The sequence below is a fragment of the Odontomachus brunneus genome, unplaced genomic scaffold (assembly GCF_010583005.1).
Source record: "Odontomachus brunneus isolate Ranch 3 - 2012 unplaced genomic scaffold, Obru_v1 Obru_scaffold_056, whole genome shotgun sequence".
NCBI classification, from domain to species: domain Eukaryota; kingdom Metazoa; phylum Arthropoda; class Insecta; order Hymenoptera; family Formicidae; genus Odontomachus; species Odontomachus brunneus.
In genome coordinates, this window is record NW_022639506.1 from 1800866 (window position 1) to 1813184 (window position 12319).

At 37.5% G+C, this 12319-nt stretch overlaps 1 protein-coding gene across 3 annotated transcripts in view; it reads left to right on the top strand.

The window, feature by feature from the left end:
* LOC116845687 (abl interactor 1-like) overlaps positions 1–12319 on the top strand; it is a 556408-nt gene that overhangs the window by 363620 nt on the left and 180469 nt on the right. For all 3 annotated transcript variants that reach the window (XM_032818689.1, XM_032818691.1, XM_032818690.1), the window contains one exon: positions 8147–8182. The gene's annotated coding sequence lies outside the window, so the exon portion shown is untranslated. The remainder of the gene's footprint in view (positions 1–8146; positions 8183–12319) is intronic.

The window sequence follows — 12319 nt, forward strand, 5'->3', positions numbered from 1 at the left end:
ATATATATATATATATATATATATATATATATATATATATATATGTATGTATGTTTTCCGAATATTATTGTAAATTATGAACTTCCTGTCGCTACATTTTCAAAACAAAATAATTAATAATCCTGATTTGTATATAATGTTTGTTTAATATTATAATAGTTTATTTTTAAAATCTCACAAGTAGTTTAGGAAATACCAAAAATAGAAAATAAAAGTACTAACCTCCAAGAACACGTATAGGAAATATCAACTTTAGTTGCAAATGTCCTCTTTTCCCTTTCCCCCTCTCCTTCTTTTTCTCCTTTTCTCTTTTACCCTCTACCCTTTATTTTTGCTGTCTTTTCTCTATATACTGTTTTATAATTTGCTTTCTTGTATTAATAAATTTAAATTTTTGCATCTATTCTAATATTATAATCTTAAGAAAATTAACAAAATATTTAATAAAATAATAATATAATAAAATAATAATAATAATATTTAATAAAATATTTTATTCATCATAATTTTGTTTTGCATAATTTTTCACTTTGTCATACCGTACTATAACATTTGTATATCTGATTTTATTAGGAAACTGCTAACGATGTCTTTCACATTATTTTTCTATTGTAATTTGTATTTTTATATAATAAAATTCGAGATTCTGTCAGATCTTGTTCGTTTTTAGGACGTCCAATGATCCAACAATTTAACATGAGCTAGCGACAGTGTCGATTAATATTTGAGTACGAAGTTTGTGAAAAGTAATTTTGTAAGCACATTTTACGATCTACTACACTTCCGTGATGAAAAAATGTAAAAAAGATGCAGAACCTTCGCCCAGTCGGAAACTTAATATGGATCTCGGAGAAAGATTATTTTTGGATGAAAATTTTAAAGGAGAGTTTACAAAATCTTCTCTTGCGTATTTCAAGTGTAGTTTATATGAATAAACATTTGTTTCCAGGTTGCATGAGAGAATGAGAAAAAAAATGCGAAAAATGAAGATCAAATTTGCCTTGGTAACCTGATAATCAAGGGCAAGATGCCCAAGCTACACCATCTTTTTGCTATCCGATATAACGAAGCCGATATATAAGGAATAACGCCATATTTTTTAAATTGATTTTTCTCGGAAATGGCTGAGTATTATGCTTTATCTCTTTGCTCAAGTACTCTTCTGATAGAAGAGACTTCTATTAGATAGAAGCACTATTCTGATAGATACTATATTATTAGGTGCACAAATTAATTCAGTGTCTTTTTTTTTTAATTAAGTCTTTATTTACAAAAAATAATAAACATGTTAATGTTCGAAATATATTTGCTATTATTTTCTAATATTATTCTCCATGACGAATTCCCTTTCGAAAAAAGATGGTAATTTTGAGTCAATGAAATCGTCGATGCATTTCCTCTCCTTGTCAGTTAGCAATAGTTCCTGTAAGTTTTTTTATTTTAAATTTAGAACACTAATTTATTTGTGTTCCACCTCTACCACTAATCAGATGTGAATCGATAATCTTACTAAGACCCGCTCAAAAGAACGCCTTTTTCTTGCTTTACTCTGAATTCAAAGGGTTAATATATCTCAATATATAATTATATAATATGTACAGTGAATTTCAAAACTCACGCCCAACGACTTTTTTCGAAAAAAGTTTTCAATAATTTGAAACAGCTGATGGTTCAATGAGAGAGCTTGTTTTCGATAAATTCCTAGAAGTTAAATTCTTTCATTGGACCATCAGCTGCGTTTCTAATTGCATCGAAAAAGAAATGTTCAAACTATTTTAAAACTCAGTGTATACTTCATACGTGAGTGCGTTTTAAAAGAACTCAAGTACGTCAAGTTCTCGAGTCTCGATGTTAAATTTTTTCCTCACTTGGATATTTTAAAGTACAGACATTATTAAAACTTTGCTCGAATAGAAAAACAATAAGGCAATGACTTGGTGGCTTTAATCAATTTTCTTTTTTTTTTTTGGTGATAATATTATTTATACATCTAAAGGTTTTTTTTATCAGTACGAGACATGTATATTCAGCCTTCGCGCCATGCGCGCGACTTTATGTTCGCCCTTGTCTCGTAATTCCCAATTAGAGTTTCCTTTACAGCCCTTCGATCTTTATTCGCTTTTTAGCAATCTTGCTATGTGTATCTTTGTCACCAGCTCGGAGTTAGTTTGGAGCACGCGACAAGAAAACAATATTCCGTTCATGTCTTTCATTCACTGTCGCACGACGAGCTTTTCTAGAATCGCGCTAATCTTTAACAAGGGAGCTCTACACTCTGTAACACATTGTGCAAGATCTTACCGCTTCTGTGCCTCGTGGAGTAAGTTTCGAACTCTCGACGCAACTTCAGTTAGCTTTGGACTTCTCGACCCCGCTGAATACTACCGACGAAATTTATTTATATCTGTACACGCCACCTTACAATAGCAAAGACTCCTTCCGTGAAGTCGTACAGTCACGTTGAAACGGAGAACGGAGGGTTGTTTGGCGCGCGGATATTTCGGATGCCACGATAACACCGCGATGAAAAACCGCGATAATTGCGCCACGTCCGGCTACTGGATACGACGAAAAGTAGAAGAGATCGAAGCCAAATGGCACATTTTCGAAAGCTTTATAGTAACAACTTTTCAGACAACTACTTTTTGTGATCGACTGTACAAACTTGATAGAGACAGTCTTTCAAATAACTTTCTTTGTGTATTTATGCTCGTAACAATCCTAGAAGCTGAAAAGGAGATTGGGTCTGATTGTTACATTTTCTATGTACTAATTAAAAAGAAATATGTATGCATTATTTTTTAATATTCTGCACATTTTTATGCAAGTACAACTTTTAGGTAAAAGAAAAGAAATATTATCCATATATATATATATAACACACACACACACACACAAAAGTTATTAACTTGTAATCGAAGTTGTGCAAATGTGATTATCTCATACTCAGAATTGATTGTCACATTGTTTTTCTTGTAAAAGAAATAAGACGAATTATTTATGTTTTGAGATGTTAAATACTTTATTAAGAATAGTGATATCTTATAACAATAGGTGCAATAAACAATTATTGAACTAAGAAGATAATAATTTCCATAAACTTCGTAATAATAACTTTGAGCCTTCTGTAAAGCCTCAAACTTTGAAGATTTCTAAATCCGATCTCCCTCATATTTTCTTCTATAATAATCGAAATATGAAGATGCTGTAACGTGATTATATTGCCTTAGTACAGGATTAAGTTTGACTAGCAAGCTATAAAAAATATCCTGATTAATACTTTCTCCACTACAGGTATTACAAATACCTGTATTACAAATACAGATATTTACAATCTTGTCGGCTCTTCAAAAGTGGCCAACTTTATTTTGTCCATCCATACGTTCAATTTCAATAATTTTATGAATGAAAATTACTTTTGTTATTCGCAACAGTGTATCACTTGCAGGAAACTTCATTCTAACTGATAACACATTACTAAGAGAGATGTTAAAGCAGATGACGAATTCTAAAAATTGATAACGTAGAGACGATCGTCAGTAATCACGATCACGCCTATTCTTTTCGTATTTTTGTCTATAGATCTAATATATTAGATCTTTAATGAAGTTAGGAATTTTATGCTTAAAAGTATTTATTAAAATAAAATAGTTACAACAATATTTTTAACCAAAATAATTGCCATTAGTTTCTACGATCTTCTGCTATTTTCCAGACAAGAATTGGATTCTATTTCTGTAGAATAATGGTTCCTTGGAAAAAGTTATCGACCCAATCGCCCACTTCGTCAGCATTTCGAAAGCGCTGTCCTTTAAAGCCGTGTTTCATGAAACGAAACAAATGATCCGAAGTCACAAGGCACGCAAGGCACAACGTTTGGAGAATAGGCAGGGCGAGAAAATACTTCCTAATTTAGATTTACTATGGTGTTGGCGATAGTTTTAGTAGCGTGTGATCTTGCAAAATGACCTCCGACCGTCCGACGCCATCAGTAGACGTTTTTTCGCTAATTCTTCCTTAAATTTGATTAATTGTTGGCTGTTACCGTTTGGTCAAATTTTAACAGCTCATGATATACAACGATCCTTCTCACTCACCATACACAAGGAAAAACATTGTGACTGTGAATAGCATGTCTTGCATATAGAGCTGCTTCATTCGCATTCAACTAACTTTGTTTTCTGTTGGGATCATCGAAGTATATACATTTTAATTTCTAATCACAATTCGACTCAAAAGGCTCTTTTTCTTGAATCGGCATAAAAGAAAAACGCAAATGTTGTACCGATTTAAAATCACATTTTTAGACAACACATGTGACACCTACTTTCCTTCCTTCTGGACCTTTTCAAGCGCTTTCAAACGCTTTCAAACAGTAACATGATTCACTCTAAGCTGTTTTGAAAGTTCGCCGATTGGGCCGGATCTCCTTTCAACAGCGCTTGCAAATCTGCTGTTTTCGTCTTTGCTGGTCCAAAGTGTCCTTTGTATTCAAGATCGAAATTACCACTTCTAAACCTTTGAAACTATCTGTCGCATGTATCTGCAGATACTGCACCATTACCATACGCTTCTTAAATCAATCGTTTTGTTCCTGCGGCTATTTTCTTTAAATTAAGAACAGGAGAATGCTATGGCAAACATGCTATTTGTCTGGAGTCATTTTAAACCGAACAAAAATATATTTATATCAACATGAAATAACTTGGAATAATTTCTTTTATATCTGTATAAACAATCTTTGAAAAATGAAACATCAGAAATAGTCACAAAATATTCTTTCACTAAGTATTACGCCATCTTAATGTGATTCGCAGAACTTAATTAACTCTTTTTCAACACTTATGTGTCGAACTTAATTCGATCCGTTTTCTACAGTTAGTACGCAAGCGCAAATGAAATTGTGTTGTCGTAGGTCTTTTAAGAGTTTCCCGCAGCAGCTGGTTAGGTTAGATAAGTGGTATTGTATTTTGTTCAGTATAAAGCCTAATTTCTCCACCGGTGGGCTCTCCTGTCAGATCCGACTAATTATGTGATTAATTTTTTCTTGGTAAATTTGGTATTTTATTACTTTTTGACAAAGCATTCATTAAATTAATAATTATATTGTCTAACAATAATATTAATTTATAATTATTTTTTGACAATTTAAAGGGAAAAGTAGGTATTTTTTATCTTATTACTATTTTAATAATTAATACAACAATAAAGTAATACTTATTTAATTTAATATTTAATTTAGTAATTTATAATTAATAATTTAAATTAATAATTTAATTTAACATTTTAATCATTATTTTAAAAATAATTATGTATGAATTCTTCCAAAATATCAACAATGGAAAAATTGATGTCTCTGAAGAAATTCTCTGAGATTCAAAGGCAGAACGCTGAACTAATAGGATAAATATCCAATCTTTTAGATTTTTTCCCACATAAGTACTGCAATGTATTTTGTATTTCAAGTATTTGATGATGTGTTTTGTTTATTTTTAAATATTTTTTAACTTATTATTAGAATAAAAGTGTGATGATCTAAACAGAAAAATTTGGAAGAATATTGCTGTACCTTCGCATCTAAATTCAGGAGCTGAAGACTACCGAGAAATTTTGGAGAAAGATTTCTATACATGCGTGGATAGGTTTTCCGCTGAATATAATAAAACAAAGCAATACACATTTACGTAAATTCTGTATATATAAGAAATATGAAAAAGATAGTGTGATTATGTTAGTGACGATTGCTTCTGCGTTATCACAGAGCATTACATTATTCGAATACATTATCGATTCCAGCATTCCCTTGAGTTTATTCACTCACAATGAGTGAATATTAATACCAAATTTTACTCACAAATGTACTTAGTTACTCCTAAATTAGTTCTTTTCTGTTTTTTTAATTGTAATATTATTCCGATTTTAATGAAACTCGAAGAAAAATATACTACTGTGTCCAAAAAGTAAGACCAGTTTTTATTTATTTCAAAAAATATTTATTTATTCTTCCAAATCTATTTCGTCGCCTTCAAAGTAATCCCCTCCCGACACAATACACTTATGTCAACGTATTTTCCAGTCCTCGAAACAAGAATTAAAGTCGCCTTCCGGGATGGCTTTCAGAACGCGTAGCGATTCACGTTGTACCTCTTCTATCGTCTCAAAACGATTTCCCCGCAGTGGTCTTTTGAGTTTCGGGAATAGCCAGAAGTCACACGGTGCTAAATCAGGCAAATACGGTGGTTGTGGAACGATATGGATCGAATTTTTGGCGAAAAAGTCACGAAGAACGAGTGCAGTAATCGAGATGTTTTGGCACTAGTCGAGATTTTACACGTTTCAGGCCCAAAATATCTTTCAAAATGGTATTGGCAGATCCTTTCGAAATACCAACAGCATCAGCAAGGTCTCTAACAGTCATTCGACGATTAGCAAGCACAAGTTCTTCGATTTTTTTGACGTGTTGTTCATCGGTAGAGGTTGATGGTCGTCCGGAACGCTCTTCGTCTTCAACACTTTCACGACCTTCTTTGAACTGTTTATACCATTTGTAAACATTCCTTTCCGACAAAGCATGGTTCCCGAAGACTTTCTGCAACATCTTGAACGTTTCTGCACTCGAAATTTTATTCCGCAAACAAAATTTAATGCAACTTCTTTGCTCAATATAATTAGACATTGTAAAAATCGCCGAATGCACTTTTAGCGTCGTACAAAACCAAGCGTAAAGCAAAAAGTAATGAATGTTTTGACATGAAATTTGTCACAGATGTCTGTCACAATGCTGCCAACTTAGAAAAAAAATATTTATGATGTGCGGTTTACCCGCGCGATTTAAATTGAAAACTGGTCTTACTTTTTGGACACAGTAGTATGCGTTCTAAAAAAAGAATAGCTTACGTGCGCGCAGTTTCGATTCGCTCATCATAAGTGTATAACACATGACCGACATATCCCTCGGACCAATTAGACCCGGTCCCCTCGTAATCGCGGGAAAAAATGGATCGCCGAGGTGCGACATCGTGAAAAATGTTTGATGAGGACAACGAGCTGGTGAAAGGTCGCGCCCGACTTTCCGAGACTCCGTTCGTCCCTTATATTCATGCTCGAAGTAGTAAAACACAAAAGTGCGGGGGAGAAATATCACCAAGTTGAGATGCGCTTTATAGCACAGTTGATTGTGTGTGCGTAAAGTGGGTACAAGGGTGCCCGCAGCGTAATGTATGGCGGCGTGGTTTTTATGCGTCTGCGAATGAATCAGTAAAGGCATTTTTTAGTAACGCCAAGTGATAATAAATTATATACACGAGCCCGACACAGGCAGGCGCCCGAGAGGTATGTTCGTGATAAATTCGACGGATAATCGTTGACGCTATCAGTTTCTGCGGCATAAAAGCTATAATATCGCTCTACCTTTTGGTCTCTTTGCTTCCTTTTTGTTTATCCGCACGCGCACCAAATGGCGTATCGATTATTTTATGCTCGCGGTGCAACAAAAAGATTCAGGCGCCAAGAGTGTAGTCCGAGCGCGTTCGAGCCGCAATAAACGTATTATTTATTTCAGGTTTCACCGTACTTTCGATGTTCATTGCTCGAATTAATTTATTTCTCGCTCGCGTGCGCGCGTACACGGCCGAATTTTCGTAGCTGCAAGTAATGACCGGTATCTGGGGAACACGTAGGAAGAGCGTAAGCCGCATCACGTAATTTTGAAGTGCAAACCTCTGTCACGAGCGATGAGCACGCGTCCACTAACCTAGTTACAAGTTAAGACATGAAGCTAGATTAGCTGCCTCGAAATATACTTATTCACCTTCGCTTCGAGCTATTTACAATCGGTCTATCGGAAACGACCTTTGTACCTTCTCCGGTGCAAACTTTCATACTGAGCGATATGAATGTGTCCACGTTGTTAAAAGCTACGAGGGCATTACAAGTAGCGTAGCTTTAGGAACTGCGCAATTTGTAATTAATAGCAATTGTTTCGCTTATTTTATTACGTTATCAAAACGGAAAGTCCACTTTGGCTAATTAATCTAATATTGCGTTGTCTAATTGTGTTTCCAATCCAATAAATTGGCATAATTATATTAATCGCGAGTTTCTGTTGAACATAATTAATTAGCAAGAGCATTTGTGTTTGTTGCAGGACGATTTCTGACCCATCCAACGCCAACCACAACAGGTAAGACGCGAAGCATCTTGAAATTTTATGTTTTGCAACGAAATATTAGAGAAGCTAAAATCAGCTCAAACTCAGCCGCGATATTATGCACGGAAGATATATTGTTTTGGAAATAAAATTTGCAACAAACTTTTGTAATCTTGGACCATGCAGAAATAATCGGAACTACTTATATATTTTTATATAGATCCTATATTTAAAAATGTTATTGTTATTTAAAATAATATTACGTGTATTTGACTTTTTACCACAAAATTATTGTTATTACCTGAGTGTTTCTTATATCTTGTACTCAGCAGATCGTCAAATTGATTATTTCCAGATAGATTTTCGTGATTATGTGATAACGTGAAACAATCGACGATGAAAACTTTATAATTTTTTAATTACATTTATGAGGGAAATATATTTAGGTAGTACATATTAATATCATTAAATTTATATCATATAATATTGTAAATTTTTTGTTATATTTATTACTAAAATTGAAATTTACTAAAGATTACATTGAGATTTTTATATTCTATTTTATATGACATAGTGTTTCGCAAAGGAGAATGTCTAAAATATATGAGATAACCCCTCCCCCCCCGTGGAGAGATCAAACTTATGTCAAATTATTATTCCTTACTTGTACTTTAATTTTGTCAATGGGCACTTTGTTGTATCGAAAGAAGATATAGGTGGTTAAAATTAATTAAGAAGTTGTTTTTATTTTTTACTAGTTCCGCCATTTTTTACTAGTTACCCACTAAACTTGTCTTTTTGTCTATTAAACTTGTTAAGCAGATTAAGCTTATCAACGATTACCCTTAAAGAGAAAAAAATTGATCATGGTTGAATTCTTGAATGATTTTCAGTGCTATCTGCACTTTTTAAATCATGTTAAATTTATCTTCATTTTCCTAAAAATGTATTTCATGTGGGTTAGATCACTCTTGCATCACTACGGCCATATTGAGCAAATTTTAATCATTTTTTTACTATTTCTATTTCGTCATTTTATATGATAAATGCGAATGCCATAAACATGTAAACCATTCATAAGAGACACAACCTTCACGAATCCACTAGTAAAATTGCTATAAAACTGAAGCATACCTGTTTATCTGGGCAGGTCCAGCTTCATGAAAAACATCGTGAAATGAAATATTATCTTAGTGTAATTTTTACTGCAATATTTTCTTCGCGTATAACACGTCGATGCGCAAAGCCGGCTCTTGTTCGCGCTTCGGACGGCGCTTTTGCACGGTGACCGAGCGTCCGTTCGGCCACCCGGACGAAATTCGCAAGCCGTGAGCGATGCAAATTCCCGACCCGAAAAGATTCGCGACGAGCGCCGGAGATACTCCGTTGCGCGCGCCACGCAAAAATCTCGCACGAAGCGCGCCGAGAAAAACAAAGTGGATTACGCGTCATGTATACTTTCGCCGTTAAAACGAGAGTTTATTCCGCAGACGGTCTAATGTCGTAAGTTCACGGAGGACTCCTCTCCCCTCGCGAATACAGGCAGCCAGCCTTCGGCTGTTAGGTATAGGTGTCAACATTATAGGTGGCTCTTTTCGCCCGAGCTTTCTCCGCGCGTCTTACTCCCCCCTTCCTCCATATCTTCGTCCGGACTCGCTCTGCCCCGTCGCCCCGTACCCCTCGAAAGCTTCCTAGTCTTGCAACGTCCGTGTATTTCTCTCCTTCCGTGGCTGTTCCTGCCTCTATCCTACCAACCCGCGCAATGCCCGGAGGTATGTTGCAGCTTACAGTCTCACTGTTTATCTTCAGCCGTGAGCTTTTGTGTTTGCACAAGCTCCCTGGCACTACCAACCACCGCGTATTCACATCGCCCTCGTCCTTCGCGGGCTACCTACGCGTGCGCGCGAGACGAACCACCACCGAGTTCTCCTCTATTTATTTAGTTTTTTTTTCTACCCCGGAGTTTGTGGATCCTGTAAAGGAGAAATGCTTAATTGCCGTAAGTGTCCGCGCCGCTGCACAAGTCTCGGGAGCGTTTCCCGACGCGCTAGACGCGAGTCTCGTCGCGGATTTCCGCCGTTCGATGAGGCTCGGGATTTTTGACCGGCTGAACGAGCGCACGAATTCGTTGCCTACGAGACGGCGAATTTCTGCGTTGTTTAATATTTCACGAATAAAAATCTATTATTGCTCGTTTGAGCGAATTTATCACAATGTGCGGTATTTATGTCTTTTTTTTTCTCTTCCGTTCCTCCCCCTCTCTCCTCTGTCGGCGAATTTCCTATTCGGAGTTTTTTAATATTATTGTATTATACATTATATTATACGTATATATAGTTTAAATACAAGGTGTCTGGCAATTCATGATACATCCGTTGTATGCCAGTAAAACTCATTAAACTGAACACAAAATTTCCCTACGATCTCGCAAATAAACCGCCTAAAATTTAGAATTATCAATTAAGATCTACGTAATTACTTGCAAAATGGAGTATGTAAATAAAGAAGTCTTCTACTATTCTAATGTACCAGCACACAACAGCAGACGTCGCCGTCACAGCTCATCTACCGTATTGCGCGTGATCATTCACTAATCTTTGATTAATATGTTAACTCAAAATTGTACGTGATTTATTGCAAAGGAGTAGAAGAATTTTGTGTTCAGTTTGATGAGTTTTATCTGCACACAAGGGATGTGTTGTAAATTGTCGGGCACCCCATATGTATATATTTTCAGCGCGCTTTTATGTATCAACATTAATTAAAAGCGATGTCGAGGAGTGCGCCTGATATAATATCGAGTACGTATACGGCAATGGCAGTTAAAAACTCCCTGTATCCCACGCCGCACGGCCAGATATTAGAAAAGTTTTCGCGAAATTCTACACGCCGATGGGCCGCATCAACGTCGACGGCAAACATCGCTGGCGTTGCGGTTTCGTGTTAAAAGAAACGTCTAAATTACCTATGATGGTATCGAATTCGAGAGAGAGAGAGAGAGAGAGAGAGAGAGAAACAGAGAGAGAAAGAGAAAGAGCTGGATAGAGAGGGGATGATAGTGAGGGGCGAAAGGGAGGGAGGCGGACGACAGAGAGAAAGAGAGCATGAGCTAAACATACGCGCTTTAACGCAGTTTAAAAAGTCGGGTGTGGATGCCGCGGGCGGTGTTTCGCGGTGGTAGTTTTTGCAATTAGCGATATCGGCTACGTCATCCGACACGTTGGCCGAACGACGCGATGCACCGGCTGGTCCGGTGCGCACTTCGCAGCAGCAGCAGCAGCAGCATCAGCGTCGTCGTCGGTGAGCCTGGCATATCGCCAAATTTCCACCGGACCCATCCTCCATCTCTTCCCTTTTCCTGCACCCTCGCCCGCAGCAGTCACCCTCGTCCCTCCCCCCGTGCCGCCCGCTTGCCGTCGACTCCCTCGCGCTGTATATATCGATGCCCAGGGCCATGCGCGTTATCAAACGATTTATATCGGTGTTTTGCAAAATTTGTGGAGCCGAGGCTTGCGACTGGCACGGCCGGGGTGCGCGCGCGAGCGCGCGCCCGCTCGCTCGCCAGGGAATGTATTAAACGTTAACGGCGAAAATGGATAACGAGCGAGCGGCGGTGGTGTGCAGCGCCGGCAAAGGGTGCCTCGTGCATCGCCACGAGCCAAAAGATACCGCCGCGCCGTGTTATCGGGTTTAATCTAGGCCCGTTAATAACCTTTCGCTTTTGTGCGCGCGTACGCGGAGAGATCTGGGTGTACGCGCCCTTCTACGCGCTCGCTCACGGACCGGCCACGATTTATGCCTGTCCTCGATAGCGAGCGCCGTAACGCGAAAGTCCGGAAGCCACGCCTCGCGTTTACCGCTAAAACGCGCCCGTCTGATCCCCGATGCTGCTTTTGACTATCGGTCTTCCTTGTGGGTAAACGAACGAACATACGTACGTATGGACGGACGTCGCGTTCCCATGTCGGGGAGTCCAGCACGTCACGACGGAGCCGACCCTCGGTCGATATACAGGGTGTTCAAAAAGTCCCGGACCGGTGAAATATCTCGAAAACTAAGCATTTTAGAAAAAAATGTTTCAGATAAAAGTTGTGGCGTTTAAAAAGATGTATTTACTGATCACATCAGTTTGACCTTGGGTTGCGTAGCGAAGGTCAGGTCAAGGTCACA